The sequence below is a fragment of the Malaclemys terrapin genome, chromosome 10 (assembly GCF_027887155.1).
Source record: "Malaclemys terrapin pileata isolate rMalTer1 chromosome 10, rMalTer1.hap1, whole genome shotgun sequence".
Classification (NCBI taxonomy): Eukaryota; Metazoa; Chordata; order Testudines; family Emydidae; genus Malaclemys; species Malaclemys terrapin.
In genome coordinates this window covers 42,305,340-42,323,158 of record NC_071514.1, presented here as the reverse complement: position 1 = coordinate 42,323,158, position 17,819 = coordinate 42,305,340, and the positions used below count along the sequence as shown (strand labels likewise).

Below are 17,819 nucleotides of genomic sequence, written 5' to 3'. Positions count from 1 at the left end.
CTCACACACACACAGACATAGACACAAAGCAGCTCTAATGAAATACTGGTTTGGTACTTAGGATGTTCTCTCCAATACTGAGAGGGAAAATACATAAGCACAATCAACCCCAGCTAGGTAGCTCAGCAACACTTCAGATTATGAAGCCAATAATAAAATGGTCAAATGTCCCCTCTCTGCACTGCAAACTGCATGGTGCCTTTTAGAACAGGAACAGGGCCGTGGGTGAGCGAGTGTCTTCCTCAATAAGATGTATTTTTATTTACAAAAGAAAGGAGAGAACAATTTCCACACAAAAGCACTACAACGATAACTCCCTTTGGTAAAAAGTGTAAAAAATGTCTCCATAGGTCTGTTTGTTGGTACTAACTCTCAAGCCACCTGGTACTATGGTACACAAGAAGCTGGTACAGTTATACTAGCACATCAAGCATATTTCCTTTAATAAAAAAAGGAAAAAAATTGACAATATGTACATTTATTTACAAAAAAGGAAGGGGAACATGTTAAAATTGTGTTGTTTCTGCTGAGAATCCAGTTGTGATAGGCACCTCTGGTTTCATGACATATCTGAGCATATAACTTTAAATGCACCACTCCGGTCAGGATGTATGCAACATCCAGTTCTCTTCCCTTGAAGTTCAGGCCATTGAGGAGTTAGTCTCAGAAGTGCTGGTGCATATGAGCTAGCTGCATTTCTCTAGGATCACTCAGTTCTGAAAAGGATCCTTCCCTCCACAGTGCACGCTGAAGTCAGAGGCCTGTTGGCAACAGTTCCAGCTTAGGGTTGTAGAGATCCGTTTTCCTAAACCGAATCCCGCTGGTGACAGGCTGTACCAGCTGTGCACTAGTCAACTGGCCATGTTACAGAGATACACAGTGAGGGGAGAAAGGCATCTTCCTCGTTTCCTTGATACGCACACACATACACACACCACGTGATCGTCCCTCACTCAGGGACTTTACGGTGTCTTGAATATTGTGCCGTATTTGACACGGTACTTGTTAATGCTCACAAAGTGCAGGGTCTCTGTATCACAGGTAGTGGTACAGGGCACCAAACCCTCCAACCCTTCTCCCATTAGCCACTTGTTTGTCTCAGCTGCCATTTCACGGGTCACATGCTCCTTGGTCCATTTGTCCACCCAGGCTTGGAATCGCTGGTGCTCACTCTTTCATGGGACTACAGAAACGGGAGAGACAAAAGATCACGAAACACTTAAAAAGCGAAAACAAATCCACTTCCCTAGGCCAACAGATTTGAGATGTTTAGCACTGCTGGGGAACTGGGAATACAAACACTGATCCTTCCGACTGATCAAGGGAAAGCATCAGTAAATTGGAGGCAGTGTATGAACAAGCAGGCACAGCCATCCTTATTCCCAACTGGAAATCCCCAAAAGCCTAGTGTTCATGAAAATTAAGTCCGTGAAATCAAGTGCTCAGAAGTCATCAAAGTCAAAAATCATCAAATGTTTGTTGAACTCTGAACCAGAATGTTAACTCTGCCACAGTGGATATCCTGTATATTGTATGAAATGGATTCAACACTCTGCTAATAATCAAAACAGGGACACACAAAACATACATGTGCACCAGAGCAGAATTAAACACCCAACAGAAGTAATTTCCAGAAGTTCCTGACTTGACTGCTTGATTAGAACCCTAACGCTGCAATAATGCTAAGCTTCTCATATCTTTTCCCTGATTAATGGCAGTGTCAGGTGATGCAAGACTGTGTTCAGCCTTCAATGCAGGGGTTTATACAAAACAATACAGAAACAGTCTCACGTGCGTGCAAGAATTCCAGCTGGAATAGAAGAGGGGAGTGCTGAGACGGATATATTTGTTCCCAACCTCTCACAGCACATGCGCGCATGCACACGGCACCCCCACTAAAATAAAGTTATGTTTGGACCGAAACAGAGCCTAGGAAATTTCAAACCAAAAAGGAATCTGAGTTATGAGTAAGAGTTAGTTAAGTTTAACACTGACTTAATTACAGTAGTCAGTCCCAGTAACTACTACACATATTCCCATAGCTGTGCTATTCCGTTAGAACCTGAACTTCTGAGTCCTGGGAAAATATGCATTGTGACATTTCCAGGGTGGACTGATTTAAATCAGCATTTGTATTTCAGCTGTTTTCTAAAGAAAGATGCACTCATTAGTTGATATACCCATTAAAACACCTTGACTTACAACTAAATAGACACTTTACAGTAGATTTGGTACATCTGTTTGCTACCTAGAAGTGTACACCATAACTATATTTTCAGATTCTTATTAACCAAACACTTTTAGTATGTTAGAAAATGGTGGTTTTGTTTTTTGTTTTTTAAGAGAGGGTCATGGATTCAGCATATTTATTTCTCTTATTATAATCTTCTAAGTTTAGGCCTCAACATATTTTGTATTAAATTCTGATTTCATTTTAAACTGGCTCATTTTTAAAAAAGAAAAACTTATAAGTAACAAAAAATTTTAAAAAGGAATTTTATTTAATTTTTAAAAAAGTCTTCCAATTTTTATCCACCTTGGACCTTTCTGTAATTATGACATCACTGCGGCTATCCTAGTCCCACACCCAGCACTTTCAAGCAGCTGGTATATTCGTTTGCAGTGCTCCGCTGCCCGGGAGCAACCCTAGACTCCCATTCTCAGTGACTGCAGGGTCGAGGCACAGCTCCTTGATGAGATGAGCTTGGAGGGCTATGTCAGAACACGGGTCAGTTTTTCAGCATTTCAGTTCTTTGCTATCCCCTTTTTTAGGCCCACCCTAACAAGGGGGATTAGCAACCAATGTGAGGTGCCCCTAGGCAAGAAACCTACGAGTAAAAGGATGCTAAGAGCTGTCTACTCTAACAGGAGAGTTTGGGAAATGGAGGGGGAGGAAAGGAAGGGTTACATCTCAGGAACATTCAGAGGAAGTTTACAGCGTCCAGTGGACTAAACTATGTCGTGTCCAGTCCTCAAAGCAGTATGAAGACTACTAAATGTTACAGGAGAACAACCCCTCCCCCCACACCCCGGACACTTTATCTGACTCTCCCCAGATGCCCTTTGGGAGCAAGAGGTTTAGGGAAACACCAGCTGCTCTTCCCATTCCTTTCACTCAACTCCTACCTGCTGAGAACGCAGCAGAGCAATCCTCCTGTACATGTAATCCTCCGATTTGATCATGTACACCAGGGGTCGGCAATCTCTGGCACGCGGCTCGCCAGGGTAAGCACCCTGGCGGCCGGGCCAGTTTGTTTACCTGCTGCGTCGGCAGGTTCGGCCGATCGCGGCTCCCACTGGCCGTGGTTCGCCATCCCAGGCCAATGGGGGCTGTGGGAAGTGGCACGGGCCAAGGTATGTGCTGGCCGCGGCTTCCCGCCGCCCCCATTGGCCTGGAGCGGCGAACCGCGGCCAGCAGGAGCCGCCATCGGCCAAACCTGCCGACGCAGCAGGTAAACAAACTGGTCCGGCCCCAGGGTGCTTACCCTGGCGAGCCGTGTGCCAGAGGTTGCCGACCCCTGACCTGCACCATCTTATAGGAGTTCAGTTTGAATTTACACTCCAGCTTGTCCAAGCTCTCCACATTCTCCATGGACTTCTTACTGTTTCCCTCCTTCCCTTCCTTCTCCTGCTGCTCCCGACCATGCTGACACTTACGGATCCGCCTCAGGTTCCTGTAAACCAGAGAATCCCTGCTGGGATTAGTGCTCATCCTCTGTCCACTAGGCTGGGCATATCTGGTGGCTCCAGGCCAGCCCTTCGGAACCCAAAGTATTGCTCAGAGTGAAATGGTCACAAATTAAAGTCGGTTAGGCTCATGTGTCTACCATAAGCCAACCCACTGATCTCAGCTGTTTACAGAGAGTGAGGGCCTTTCAAAGCTGTTTTGCAACCAACTTCCTGCTAGCGAAAAGCACTGACTCAGCACCTTCTGCACTCAGCTAGAGGGCTATTGTAAGCAAAGGCAGGATTGCCAAAAAAAACCCGGGGCTGGTGACTCCCCAAACCCTGACCTCTCTGCAGCCTGTGGACTATGCTCTCTCTCAGGCACTGGAGAGCAGGAGCCCAGGGTGGGCTCTTGGAATAAACAGCAGCACTGTGTCTCTATATGCTACTCCCAGGTTAATGTCTTCTAAAGTGGCAGAGTACTAAAAACAAACAAGAGACTGCAATAGCCAGCACTGTGACAGAGTAAGATTTTCTCCCTCTGCTGACATGGGTACTTGTGGTCTGTGTGTCACTTTTCACAGCCACAGCTTGTTCACTCACCTTGGCAGGAAAACCAGCTTCTGAGCCAGGTGTTCCCAAAGTTCGGGAGAGGTAGAATCAGAGTTGCCGTACCGCTCTACGTAGTCTGACCAACGCTGAAATTGGGCACAGAACACAAGGGGTTAACCAACATCTGCCAAATCAAACAATTCAAACCCAACTCTGAAGGGGTTTGGTTGGAAGTGGATGAAAGAAAAGCAACCTTTGGAGACTCCATATATTTCACACAGGTCCCACTCACTCTCCCCCCATGGATGGATATACCTAGATCATAGAACTGGAAGGGACCCTGAAAGGTCATCGAGTCCAGCCCCCTGCCTTCACTAGCAGGACCAAGGACTGATTGTTGCCCCAGATCCTTAAGTGGCCCCCTCAAGGATTGAACTCACAACCCTGGGTTTAGCAGGCCAATGCTCAAACCACTGAGCTATCCCTCCCCCTATATGCACCTGCACTGTCTGGTTTCTGAAATTCTTAATAAGAGATGCCAACAAGGCTTGTTCAACCCAATTCACTGAGTGCACTGTGTCACAGAATGAATGTGTCCTGTAGGACTAGAAGCAGGTCATAAACTATAGCATCTGAAACACTGACAGCTCTGCCATCTTCATCCAGTTATACCCCCATTTAAACTTTACATGCTTAATAGCTGCAGCTGAACTCCAAGGACAATCGGCTCTTACCTCTGCCTCTACGGAGTCATCCCAGTTCTCCTCTTCGGTGTCCAGCAGCTCGATGGTTAATTGGACCTGGCCTCTGCTCTGAATGAACATCAGCTACAAAGCAGAATGCGGAAGGAGACTTAGTAACCAATTATTCAGAAAAATAAATCCAATAAACTTTATGCAACTCTCCAGCATAATATTGTGCCTTCCACTCTGCTGGGAACAACGGTAGGATACTAGCCCCAGTTACACAATCTGAACACAGAAGGAGTTTTGACAATGAGTGGAAAGTTCTAGATCACTAAGGAGCTAATCTAACAGAGGGTAAAAGGATAAAGAAATTATTCTACATATATGGGCAGAAGCGAATTCCTGGATAGAGAACCATGACATACTTAAAGAGAGGTGGAAGAAAAAAGCATGAATTGCTGCAGTGAACAGTTGGTATTTTATTAACGATCAGAAAAAATCTCTCTGTTACCCACAGAGTTTGCTCAAAATTGAGATGTTTATAAAGGCAAAGCAAGGAGCTGGACCCCTTTTAGCAGCATGCTGTTTTCTGATCAATTTGTGCAGTTTCAGTTCTTTGCTTCCCTGCTTATTTTGAGACTCTCATCGGGAACACAGAGACGCCCTATAAATATCAAAGCCATTATCAATGAATTTCACTAGTTCAAGATGGGCCCGGCCACTTCTGATTTCACAGCGACGAGAAGTATGAATTTGATTTGAACTGAGAGTCAGGTTTATTTAACGCATAGGTGACAAATATTAGTAAGAGACCGTTACAGTCTACAATGGATGAGATGGAGAAAAAGGTGGAAAGCGTCAGTGACCCACCCCACGGGAGGGCGGGAGAGACAGAGATTAAAAGCCTAGTGTCAGCAATCACTCAATACAGTATTACTCTGGCTTTGGGACACTGAGAAATACAGGGACAAATCCCAGCTTTCCTTCAGGATACGTATTTTTCCATCTTCCTTGCAAATGTCCCATTTCCGAGGAACTCTTTACAGAAATATTCTTCTGTTTTTCCTGTTCGTTCTACAGTTCCTGTCTGGATGGATGCAAGCCCCGCCAAGGGCTCTATTAAGACCGACAGTCACAGAGCAGGTACACGGCAGCTCCACCAGGCTAGAATGCACAATCAGGTCGCCCTCTCAAGCTCTAGGAGAGCTGCGGAGCACACAGGTGTCCAGAGGTCCTTGGGATATTTGGATAGTTACGTAAAATGAAAAGCTGAGCCCATTCTCCTTTCTCAGCGAGCCTTCGTACTTCCCCTCCTCTCTCAGCAAGCTCCTCCAGGAGTCCTCCTCCAAGCGTCACTGCAGGCAGATATGGTTTTTACCTTGAAACAGTTCTCGTCTGACATGGGCTGCTCGGCTTTGCGCTGGTACTTGGCCTCCACAAGGGCCCGAGATGACTGTGAGGACAGCAGGCCTCCGGTAGCTCCGTTGCTATTCTCCGACAGGTAAAGCTCTGTCACCTGCATGCAGATCTCATCGCTCACTGTGTGCTGAAGCTGGGAGCAGGAAGGACACAGAGGAGAGGAGTTAGTGAAGTGGTTTTAAATGCCTCTGGACTTGGTGCACTGTATACTGCAGTAGCCCCCTTTCCCCAACCCAAGTCAGTCAGAGGGCTTTGCACTAGTGTGCACTATGGACAACCTGCCTTCTGCAGTCAGGCCGTAGACAAAACAGAACACTAAGAAAATCTCCAAAATAAACTTCTCCATGTGGCAACAAGCAGAGTTTGACATTAATCAAAACAAGCCAGGCTGAGCCTTCATCATTTGCCTGCACTTCTAGACTTACATGTTTGCATGCAAACACTTATGTCAAAAGCTATAATTGATGAGAAACTATTTTATCTCCCCTGCATACATATACGCTGTGGCAGAATTGGTCAGATTTCCAGTTCTTCTCCACTATGCACCACATAAGTCTCAGAACCAGCTAAAGAATATGTCCATCAATGCAGATTAGAAATGAACATACCCTTCAAAATTCCTGCTTCAAACCTCTGTCTGGTCAAACCACAGCAAAAAAAAAATTCTAGCCATCTAAGTTTTAAAACTAAAAAACAATTATTTAGGTTATGAACATAGTAGCCTCTTCTACTGTGAATTACTACTACACCCATTGGAAACCATTGTGTCCTTTAAAATAAATAATGATGCTGGCAAAGTACAGTTACACATACAAAGTAACTACGGATTAATAACCTTTAAGTGAGCGTTATGAAGGAAATGCCTGACAGCTGGCAAAGATTTAGACCATCGAGGTACGCGGGAAGGGCTTGTTAGGCAGTTCTCTTGCCATGGAATCGCTACACCAAATCCAAAGGTTGATTAGTTGGTTGTTTGTGGAGGGGAAATTAAAAATAATTAAATCAAATTCTAATTATTAATTATATTCCCAAATTTAAATAAAGAGCCGGTTGACTGCCGATTTCCTGTCAAAACTGAAATTAAGAACTTGTTTTTAGCCCTGTCTTTATACTCTAATTTGTGCTTAACAATTCTCCATAGAAACTGGATCATCGAGAGTCGCCACTTGGGCTTACAGAGTTCAAGTGACAACAAGCAGCTAAAAGCCACAAATATACCAGCTTCAAGAGCCAGCCAGCGTGTGTGAAATCCAGAAGGAAGTTGTTATTCAAAAGAAATACAGAACCTTTTCCAAGAGTCCTTACAGTTTTGGTCCTTGTGTTTACAAATGCTTCAGGTTTTCTAAGAGCAAGAGAACAATTCAAATGTGGTCCCACCTGATACTAGGCATCTCTTGGATAGTGGAGGACAGTCTGCACTTGGTAAGGCAACTCCCATCTTTTCATGTGCTGTATATTTATACCTGCTTACTGTAATTTCCACTCCATGCATCTGATGAAGTGGGTTATAGCCCACAAAAGCTTATGCCCAAATAAATGTGTTAGTCTCTAAGGTGCCACAAGGACTCCTCGTTGTTTTTACTGATACAGACTAACAAGGCTACCCCTCTGAAAGCTGGGTAGTAATCCTCCACATCAATATCCACTAGAGGAAGAGAAGGTGTAACATGAACTACATTGTAACACCCCTCAAAGGCAGTTCCTACAGGCCCACTATGAGTTCTGGGAGCAAAAGGGCCACATGTTGAAGGTCTCAGACAAATTGATGAATTACCAGAATGGTCAATAAAATGAGGAACAACGTTGTAAGACTTTAAATGAGAGCTTTTCAAATTAATGCCAGGTCTGTAACCCGTCAGAGGCCTCACGGAGGAGGGCAGAGGTGGTAAAATTCTCAGAACTAAAGAGAACTAAAGAGGTTCTTGCTACCAAAACAACATTATGCACACCATTAAAGCAGAGACCTCTCCAAAAAGATATGAACGCAGATATGTCCTAAGGCTCTTATGAAATATATGCATTGCACATTATTATTAACTTGTATTTCACTAGCACCCAGAGGTCCCAAACTATATCTGCGACCCCTCTGTGCTTGCCACCATTCAGACACACAACCAACTAGGCCCCGCCTTGAAGAATGTAAAACAGAGACCAAGGGGGTTGGGGGAAGCAACTTGCCTGAGGTCACATAGTAACTAAGTAGCAGAGCTCGAACTAGAACCCAGGTCTCCTGTTTCTCCAGCACCTTATCCAGAGCAAGCTACACAGACAGTTACCGCCTTTCCAAGCTGAATGTGCTAATGTAGCTTCTAAAAGGTTTTGTGGGCTGTAGCAGAAACATAGTAAAAAGGGGAGGAAAATGAAAAAAGCCATTCAGGGTACACCCAGTTTTGAACTAACACTCATCACATCGGTATAGGCATCAAGGGAAGATGAAAATAAAGTTTTTAAAAATACTGGTTAAGGAACAATGCCAATTTAAAGGGAATTTGAAAAGTTCTCTGTGTTTTCTGTTTGTTTTTAATTGTTATAGGTTCAAACACCTCTGCATCCCTCAAGGCCAACAAAGACTGTCCACACTTCCTCCTTTGTTTTAATCCAAATAGCTACTTTACTCGGGTTTTAGCTGGCAGGAAACAGGCAGCCATAGGCAGTTTAGTACTGTAGCATTATCACCACTAAGGAAACCAGCCCTTGGAGAATTCTAAATACATATATTTCCTGAGACCACTCAGATTACACGAACATTGTAACAGAAAATGGAAGATCAAGGAGGCTCTTTACTGGTCTACATAGGACTGCCTGGACTTACTTGGGTTTGCCCTGCCCTGCTTTCTTTAGTCGGTAAATCATTTGAACACCAGTTTAAAAGGAGACGCACTTTTTAATACCAGAGCCAAAACTGACTGCTTTGTCAATTGCCAGGGGCTGACTCCTCCATTGAGATATTTTATAACAAGCCTGAGGCAAGAGAAGATTTTTATCCAACTTGTAAATTCATGAGGTAGAAAAATAGCGCAACCCAAAATTAAGAAATTCAGCTGGCAAGGAGTGTTAAAGCAATACAAAATACCACACCTCTCCCCCACAGCCCCATGAAGTAGGATGTTCCAAGCCCCAGGGTCAGGTCTAGAGATCTCCTCCTTGATAACATGCTGTGCTACATTCAGTGCCCACCAGCATCCTTATATTTCACATTTTGGAAACTACCGGATTTTACAGAGACAAGACCTAAAGGCAGGTGAGAGGGAGGAACACAGATTCCTCAAGACACCAGGAAACAGATCAAGTACCAGATCCATACACTGGGCTGTCATTCTTGTCTCATTTTATGCCTAGCACTTCCCGCTCCCGTTCCCTTTCCCGGTTCTCCTCTTCGATTTGCCGCTCAGCCTGGGTGCAAATCCTCAGCAGCAGCAAGCATAGGATTTGGTGAAGCCGCATGAAGATGTACCAGGTGTTGTTGACATAGAAGAAGTTGTACACTTCATCCCCCCTCCGCCCCTCTCCCCGGTACCTTCTGGGCCGCTGTGTTGCTGAACAGCAGCTTGGCTTTAGGGAGGCTGCCCCCAACTCCGTTGTGCTTTTTCGCAGCCCCAGTGGCTTCATCCACATCCATTTCCTCCTCCACGTCTGAGAGCTCGCACCACCCAGCAAACAGCATGTCCGGAATGAAGTGGTACATGATCTGCTTGATTTTGTACTTGTCCTCTTTCTGAATTCCTGTCTGCTGTTTCACGTGGTGGATGATAAAGAGAAGCAGCATCCTCTAGGATTTGCCTGTCCTCATAGGCTAGTGACAGGTGTGGGCCTATGGGTACTCCAGCATTATCTTCTGATGCCTGCTCTTGCCTCTGAGGGAGGAAGCCAAAATACACAGAGCATGGGTGAGTCTCACATATGTAACTTACCACGTCTTTAAGACCCTTGTACAAAGCACTGCCAGTGAACTGGATTTCCTCTTTCATTACAACCCCAAACCCTATGGGGGAAGGGCCAGAGTTCACATTATCCATCACAACAACCCAAGTTCTGGTGTCAAGGGCCTACACATATTGCATACAGGGCCTTGGTGTCATTCTGTTTGAAGCCGATGCCCTGGTGATCCAGGGATTTCAGGCAATGTTTCTCATTCTGCTCCCTCCAGACCTTGTTGAATCCTCTCTGGGCTTCTCGCCACTCTTCCTCTTTCATCTTTAACCTTAGCAGCAACAAAAAACAAAACAGAAGCTACGAGATGCTAAGATACCACATTGATGGGTGTAGGATAAAAACCTAGACCAGACAAGCTGGAGGCAGTAAGGCTTCTGCTCAGTGCCCATTGCCCACTGAAACAGCAGAAAGTTTCAGAAGGACTTCAAATGAGGTACAACGTGCATAGCAAAATTCTCCAGGAATGGCCATGAATCTTTAGATTGGTTTTGTGGCTATGTTATTTTACAGAAGGTTAAATAGGCCACAAATGCATGGCTATACCCCACTAACCAGGGTGATGATGAGGGCATTCAACAGAACATAAACCAAACTTTTTTTCCCCCCCCGTATACCTCCTACAGAGTCCCAGGACTGGGTCTGGGTTCATTGTCAATATCCCAGAATTCTGCTTTGTGAGAAGTTACAAATAACAGAAATCTCAACTGTTGTAACCAGCTGCCCCAAAGAGTCCCTGGTGTCTGTGACATCCCATAATTTATTTAATACATGGATTTAACCACTTGCTGGACATTTCAGAGCTCTCAAACTTCTCTGATACTTGTTATGGTCCTGTAACTAGATATTCTTTTCACCCCATGCAACACAGGCATACACAAAACTCTGAACCTCTCAGCCAGCTTATACCTAGCCTAGAAGAAAGAAGTCCATTCTGTCACTTCACAAAGAGTGCACTGTAACCAACTTGATCATGTTTAAAGGAAAAACACCACAAGTTGGGAATCAGACAACCCTCGACCTCTCACATCTTGACATAATGGAAAAAACAGCTCTTTCTCTTCACTGAGGATTAAGGAATCACAATTTACATCTAGGCAGCCTACATACTTTTGATGAGACATGGGAACTTTGCAGAGATATAATTGCTGAACATTCCAGGAGTCTAGAAGCACACAGATCCCAGAAGTACCTCTTGCTTGGCAGTCCCTTCGCAAACCTATATCCCTCCTCTAATCTAGTTTTCATACCATGTCCATACCCTGGTGTCTAAGAGCACCTTCTCATAGTCTTACCCCTCTCCTTTCATCTCTCATTTCTTTACATCTAGTTCTCATATTATGCCCTGCCTCAGTAGAGAACCTGCTAGAGACTGCAGACGTCCTCAACATGATGCAACATAAAAGCAAGTCCTTCCGGACATGAGTTCTCTTTCTGCATTTTTATAACGGGGCCCCAATTCTGACGGGGACATTAGGGAGCCACCATAATAAAGATCTGACAATCCGCAACTACAATGCTAAAGGGAATTACTTTCATTTCTAATTATCCTTTGTTCTACATTGTTAGAGATGTATCGGGAAAGTGGAAAAGTATGATGACACGGTTCCATCAAAATGCTGTTGTAGCCTCTTGCTGTGTAAATCCAGAACCAGCCAGGAGGACAGAGAAGCTATAAAGAACACAAAGGTTAGTTTCCATTCATTTATGGACTATCCCCTTCAGCCGGTTTAGTAGGGGCACATTCCGCACATTCTTTGAATACTGTAGTTCAATTTCCGCCTTCTCTTTACAGCTCACTGACCATGCTCAACAAGGAACTGGGTGGAAGACAGCACTTAAACTCAAGAGTGACACGTGGTGACCACTAGGGGGTTTGGCTCTTACTCCACTCTACCATGGCTGCCCTCAAAGGTAAAAAAAGGAAGAGCTAAGGAAGTTCGGAAAGTCTTGTGCTAAGGTTCTAAGACACAAGAGAAAAAGTCCTACACAGATGGTACTAGAGAAGAGAACTTCCTTTCATCAATTTTACATTTCCTGCCTTTCATTTTCACATTTTCATATCCCCTTGTCCGTATATGAAAAGGTAAATAGCAGCAGCAATCAGATTTTGTATACCTCTGTAAAAACGCCTCTGATACCACTATCTCTCAAACCTAAACAGTCTCATTACCATCAATCACTTCTCACAGTCTTCCCATGCCTCATCTTCCCCCCCATGCTCATTTCTGAGTCCTTTATTACTGAGATGTCCTTCTTGAGATAGGGTGACCACAACACAGAATTCCAGCTAGGTGGGGGATTTGTTAGTTTTTCAATATACAGTAATGGCATATTTGCTTCAATTCATAGCAGAGATTGAGGCTGTATAAGAAGATTCTGTCAACCACCTCTCTTTCTATTCAAGACCACATTGACGACCTGTAGTCTATAGATCAGGTACCCATGCTTTAAAGATTGTAAATGTGTCCAACTTTTGACTTAGCTTCCACTTTCCTATGTCTCATATCACAGTACTAATTTTTGGTATGATCCCTTCCACCAAGGATGCTGGACTGATATATATTGTGATCGCTACCACTCAATGGTTTGACCATAGTTATTTCTTGATTCAGAATCTAAGTGTTATTCAGGGCTAAATTAATAACCTCTCCTCTTGTGTAGCTACAGACTAGCTATTACAAGAAGCAATCATTTAAAATATTGAAAAACTCCTTCTCCTCACCTTCTCCAGAGGCTGACATTTCATATGTGGGGAGTTGAAATTGCCCGTTATAACTATTATTCAAGAGAGTGGTCTCTGGCCCCCCCTTAATATTGTGCACTCACTTCCTTTTTCTGATCAGGAGGCTGGCAGTAGAACACAGTAATTTTTGAGTTGGAACCTGAATCCAATACAGACTCTACACTTCAAAGACTTTTTCACTTTCACAGATGGGATTTATAATGGGATCAAACTCAGTTGTGTCCAAAACTGACAATATAGAACCCCACCCCAGCTTGATTCTTGAACTCAAGACTGCCCTATCTTGGGTAGGAAAAATAAAAAATCCTTATCCTGCCAGCAGGGCCAGTGATGTTTTGGCTTTACTAGACACAATAGTAGCTGGGTACTATGAAATGCAACCACTTATTAGAACATAAAAAGCATCTGCATTTCTCAGACTGTATGCTTTCCTCTGTGTGTATTATATGTTTGGATAGTGCCTAGCATACGATGAGTTTTACTCAAACACAAGTAATAATGCTGAAACCTGGGAAGTACCATTTCAGCACAATAGGAATGGCAACAAATGAATTTTTCCTCAGCCTGTCTATGATGTCGGCCGCTTTGTCAGCATATATCCTCTGCAGCGCCTTGTGGTGGATCACCTCCGACGTGCCACCCAGAGTGTTGTCCAGCTGGAATTTGGCTTGCTCCTCAGCAGACAAGCGGGGAGTTTCTTTGGATTGCCTCTAAGACTCTGATTGTTGCCAGGGTGGTCTCCAAGACAACATCCAGATGAAAGGGAAGATGTGTTAGCCATAGTACAATATTACTTTCTGGAAATAAAGGTCGGGTCTACACTACAGACCTATATTGGTGTAACTATGTTGCTCAGGGGTGTGAAAAATCCACACTGAGCAATGCAGTTACATCGACCTAATCCCCTGTGTAGACAGCGTCATGTCAACGGGAGAGCTTCTCCCATCGACACGGCTATCACCTCTTGGGGAGGTGGATTAACTAAGCTGATGGGAGAAGCTCTCCCGTTGGCATAGGAGTTTCTTCACTTAAGCACTGCATCAGCACAGCTGCAGTGTTTTAAGTGTCCACTTACCCGAACATTTAAGTGAACCAAAACAAGAACTTAATACTTCTGTAACGCTGTGCACGTAAAACAGGAGGCACTTGAGAAATGGTTTAATATTTCCACATCTGGTTATTCTAATCTACCTATATTTCATCTGCTTCCTATACAGGATTGCATCTTTTCACAAGAAGTTACAGGCTACTAAAATGCTTCCTTCAGGAAATAAGATTTTCCATGGGTGGGAGGTACACAATTGACAGCATTACTACAAAAGAAAGCGATAAATCTTAGCATAGGCAAATAATTGCTGTGCTGAGTTCCATTTGGAGTGTCAATCATTTAAGACTCTGTGAATGTCATTCTTCAGATTTTTCACAGAAATATATTTCAGCCTCTATGTACTAAGAAAAGGAAGCATCAATTATGCACCTGCCATTGAACAGTTTCATTTGAAATGACCTAAAGAGAGAGAAAGAAAGCTGTGCCAAAGCTACTGACCACGATAAAGTCAATGGGTTGGAGGGGAAGGAGTTGGTGATCAGAAGCAGTTACTTGGATTTTGATTCTTGTATTCACAGAGGTTGAACAGTCCTTAGGTAGAAGCATAACCATGTCCACCAAAGGCAGGACAAGTAGTAATGGGCTAAATCTGCAGCAAGGGAGATTTAGATGAGATATTAGGAAAGCTTTCTAACTATAAGGGTATGTCTACACTACGGGATTAATCCGAATTTATATCATTCGAATTTGGGAAACAGATTGTATAAAGTCGAATGTATGCGGCCACACTAAGCACATGAATTCAGCGGTGTGCGTCCATGTTCCGGGGCTAGCGTCGATTTCTGGAGCGTTGCACTGTGGGTAGCTATCCCATAGCTATCCCATAGTTCCCGCAGTCTCCCCCGCCCATTGGAATTCTGGGTTGAGATCCCAGTGCCTGATGGGACAAAAAACATTGTCGCAGGTGGTTCTGGGTACAGCCTCACCCCTCCCTCCCTCCCTGCATGAAAGCAACGGACGGCAGACAACCATTTCGTGCCTTTTTCCTGGGTGAATACTGCAGACTCCATACCACGGCAAGCATGGAACCCGCTCAGCTCAAGACAGCAGTCATGAACATTGTAAACACCTCACACATTCTTGTGGAGTCATGCTGAGCCAGGACCAGAAAAACAAGGCGAGGAGGCAGCGGCGGCAGCAGCGCAGCGACAAGCGTGATGAGAACATGGACATGGACACGGACACAGAATTCTTCAAACCGCGGGCCCCGGTGCTTTGGAGATCATGTTGTTAATGGGGCAGGTTCTATCCATGGAACACCAATTCTGGGCAAGGGAAACAAGCACAGACTGGTGGGACCGCATAGTGTTGCAGGTGTGGGATGATTCCCAGTGGCTGCGGAACTTTCGCATGCGTAAGGGCACTGTCATGGAACTTTGTGACTTGCTGTCCCCTGCCCTGAAGTGCCAGAATACCAAGATGAGAGCAGCCCTCACAGTTGAGAAGCGAGTGGCGATAGCCCTGTGGAAGCTTGCAACGCCAGACAGCTACCGGTCAGTCGGGAATCAATTTGGAGTGGGCAAATCTACTGTGGGGGCTGCTGTGATGCAAGTAGCCAAAGCAATCACTCAGGTGCTGCTACGAAAGTTAGTGACTCTGGGAAATGTGCAGGCCATAGTGGATGGCGTTGCTGCAATGGGATTCCCTAACTGTGGTGGGGCAATAGATGGAACCCATATCCCTATCTTGTCACCGGAGCACTAGGGTACCACTAGGGTACCCAGTACATAAACCGCAAGGGGTACTTTTCAATGGTGCTGCAAGCACTTGTGGATCACAAGGGACGTTTCACCAACATCAATGTGGGCTGGCCGGGAAGGGTTCATGACGCTCGCGTCTTCAGGAACACTACTCTGTTTAAAGGGCTGCAGCAAGGGACTTACCTTCCGGACCAGAAAATAACCGTTGGGGATGTTGAAATGCCAATAGTTATTCTTGGGGACCCAGCCTACCCCTTAATGCCATGGCTCATGAAGCCATACACAGGCAGCCTGGACAGGAGTCAGGAGCTGTTCAACTACAGGCTGAGCAAGTGCAGAATGGTGGTAGAATGTGCATTTGGCCGTTTAAAAGGACGCTGGCCATCGTTACTGACTCGCTCAGACCTCAGCCAAACCAATCTCCCCATTATTATTTCTGCTTGCTGTGTGCTCCACAGTCTCTGTGAAAGTAAGGGCGAGACCTTTCTGGCGGGGTGGGAGGCTGAGGCAAATCGCCTGGCTGCTGATTACGTGCAGCCAGACACCAGGGCGATTAGAAGAGCACACCAGGAAGCTCTGTGCATCAGAGAAGCTTTGAAAACCAGTTTCATGACTGGCCAGGCTACAGTGTAAAATATCTGTTTGTTTCTCCTTCATGAAAACCCGCCCCCTTTATTGACTCATTCTCTGTAAGGAACCCACCCTCCCCCTTCCCCCAGCTTCCTTTAAAACCAAATAAAGTCACTATTGTTTAAAAATCATTTATTCTTTATTAATACATTATAAAAAGAGAGAGGGAACCTGGGTGAGGTTTGGGAGGAGGATCAGCGGGAAGGAAAAGGCCACTAAAAAAGGTTAAAAAAATGACAGCCTTTTGCTTGGGCTGTCCACTGGGGTGGAATGGGAAGGTGTACGGAGCCTCCCCCCCGGCGTTCTTACACGTCTGGGCGAGGAGGCTATGGAACATGGTGAGGGGGAAGGGGGGTTATACAGGGGCTGTAGCGGCACTCTGTTATCCTGCTGCCATTCCTGAAGCTCCACCAGACGCCGGAGCATGTCTGTTTGCTCACGCAGCAGCCCCAGTGTTGCATCCTGTCTCCTCTGATCTTCCTGCCACCACCTCTCATCTCGAGCATCTCTCCTCTCCTCACGTTGGTCCCTCCTGTCCTCACGTTCACTGTCTTCTTTCCTATACTTTGAAACGGTGTCCTTCCACTCATTCAGATGAGCTCTGTCACTGCGGGTGGATTCCATGATTTCTACGAACATCTCGTCTCGCGTCTTCTTTTACCGACGCCTTATCTGTGATAGCCTTCGGGACGGAGAAGGGAGGCTTGAAGAATTTGCAGCTGCTGGAGGGAGGAAAAAAGGAGAGAATTTTTTAAAAAGATACAGTTTGCAGAACAATGCTTATACTCTTTCACAGTGACCAACACTATTCACATTACATAGCACATGTGATTTCTGTGCAAGGTCACATTTTGCCTCTTAATATTGAATGCCTGTGGCTTTGCTGCTAGTGATCACAGACGCAGGTCCGGGCAACAGAATTCGGCTTGCATGCGGCCATGGTAAGCCATTGTCTTTCGGCTTCTGCGCCCTCCTTTCCCACATACCAAGCAAAGCCCGTTGAGTGCTGTGGTTTTCCTGTTAACATTCAGCAGCAGAAAACAAACTAACCCCCCACCCCCATCCAATTCTCTGGATGATCGCTTTATCCCTCCCCCCACCACGTGGCTGGTATCAGGGAAGATCCCTGCTAGCCAAACACGAAAAGATCTGGGCCAATTCCCCCCTCCCCCCCCCCCCGCACTTGGCTAACTGCAGGGAAGGATTTCTTTTCAGCCACAGGCAAAAAGCCCAGTAGGAACTGCCACCTCTGTCCCCTTAATTAAATTCCCCTATTTCAACCAGGTTACCATGAGCGACATCACTCTCCTGAGGATTACACAGTAAGATAAAGAACGGATGTTGCTTGAATGCCAGCAAACACCAGGACCATACGCTGCCAG

The 17,819-nt window shown here is 45.2% G+C and overlaps 1 pseudogene; it reads right to left on the bottom strand.

The window, feature by feature from the left end:
• Positions 1-962: 962 nt before the first annotated feature.
• On the bottom strand, positions 963-10,524 carry LOC128844483 (paired amphipathic helix protein Sin3a-like; annotated as a pseudogene).
• Between the last annotated feature and the right edge of the window lie 7,295 nt (positions 10,525-17,819).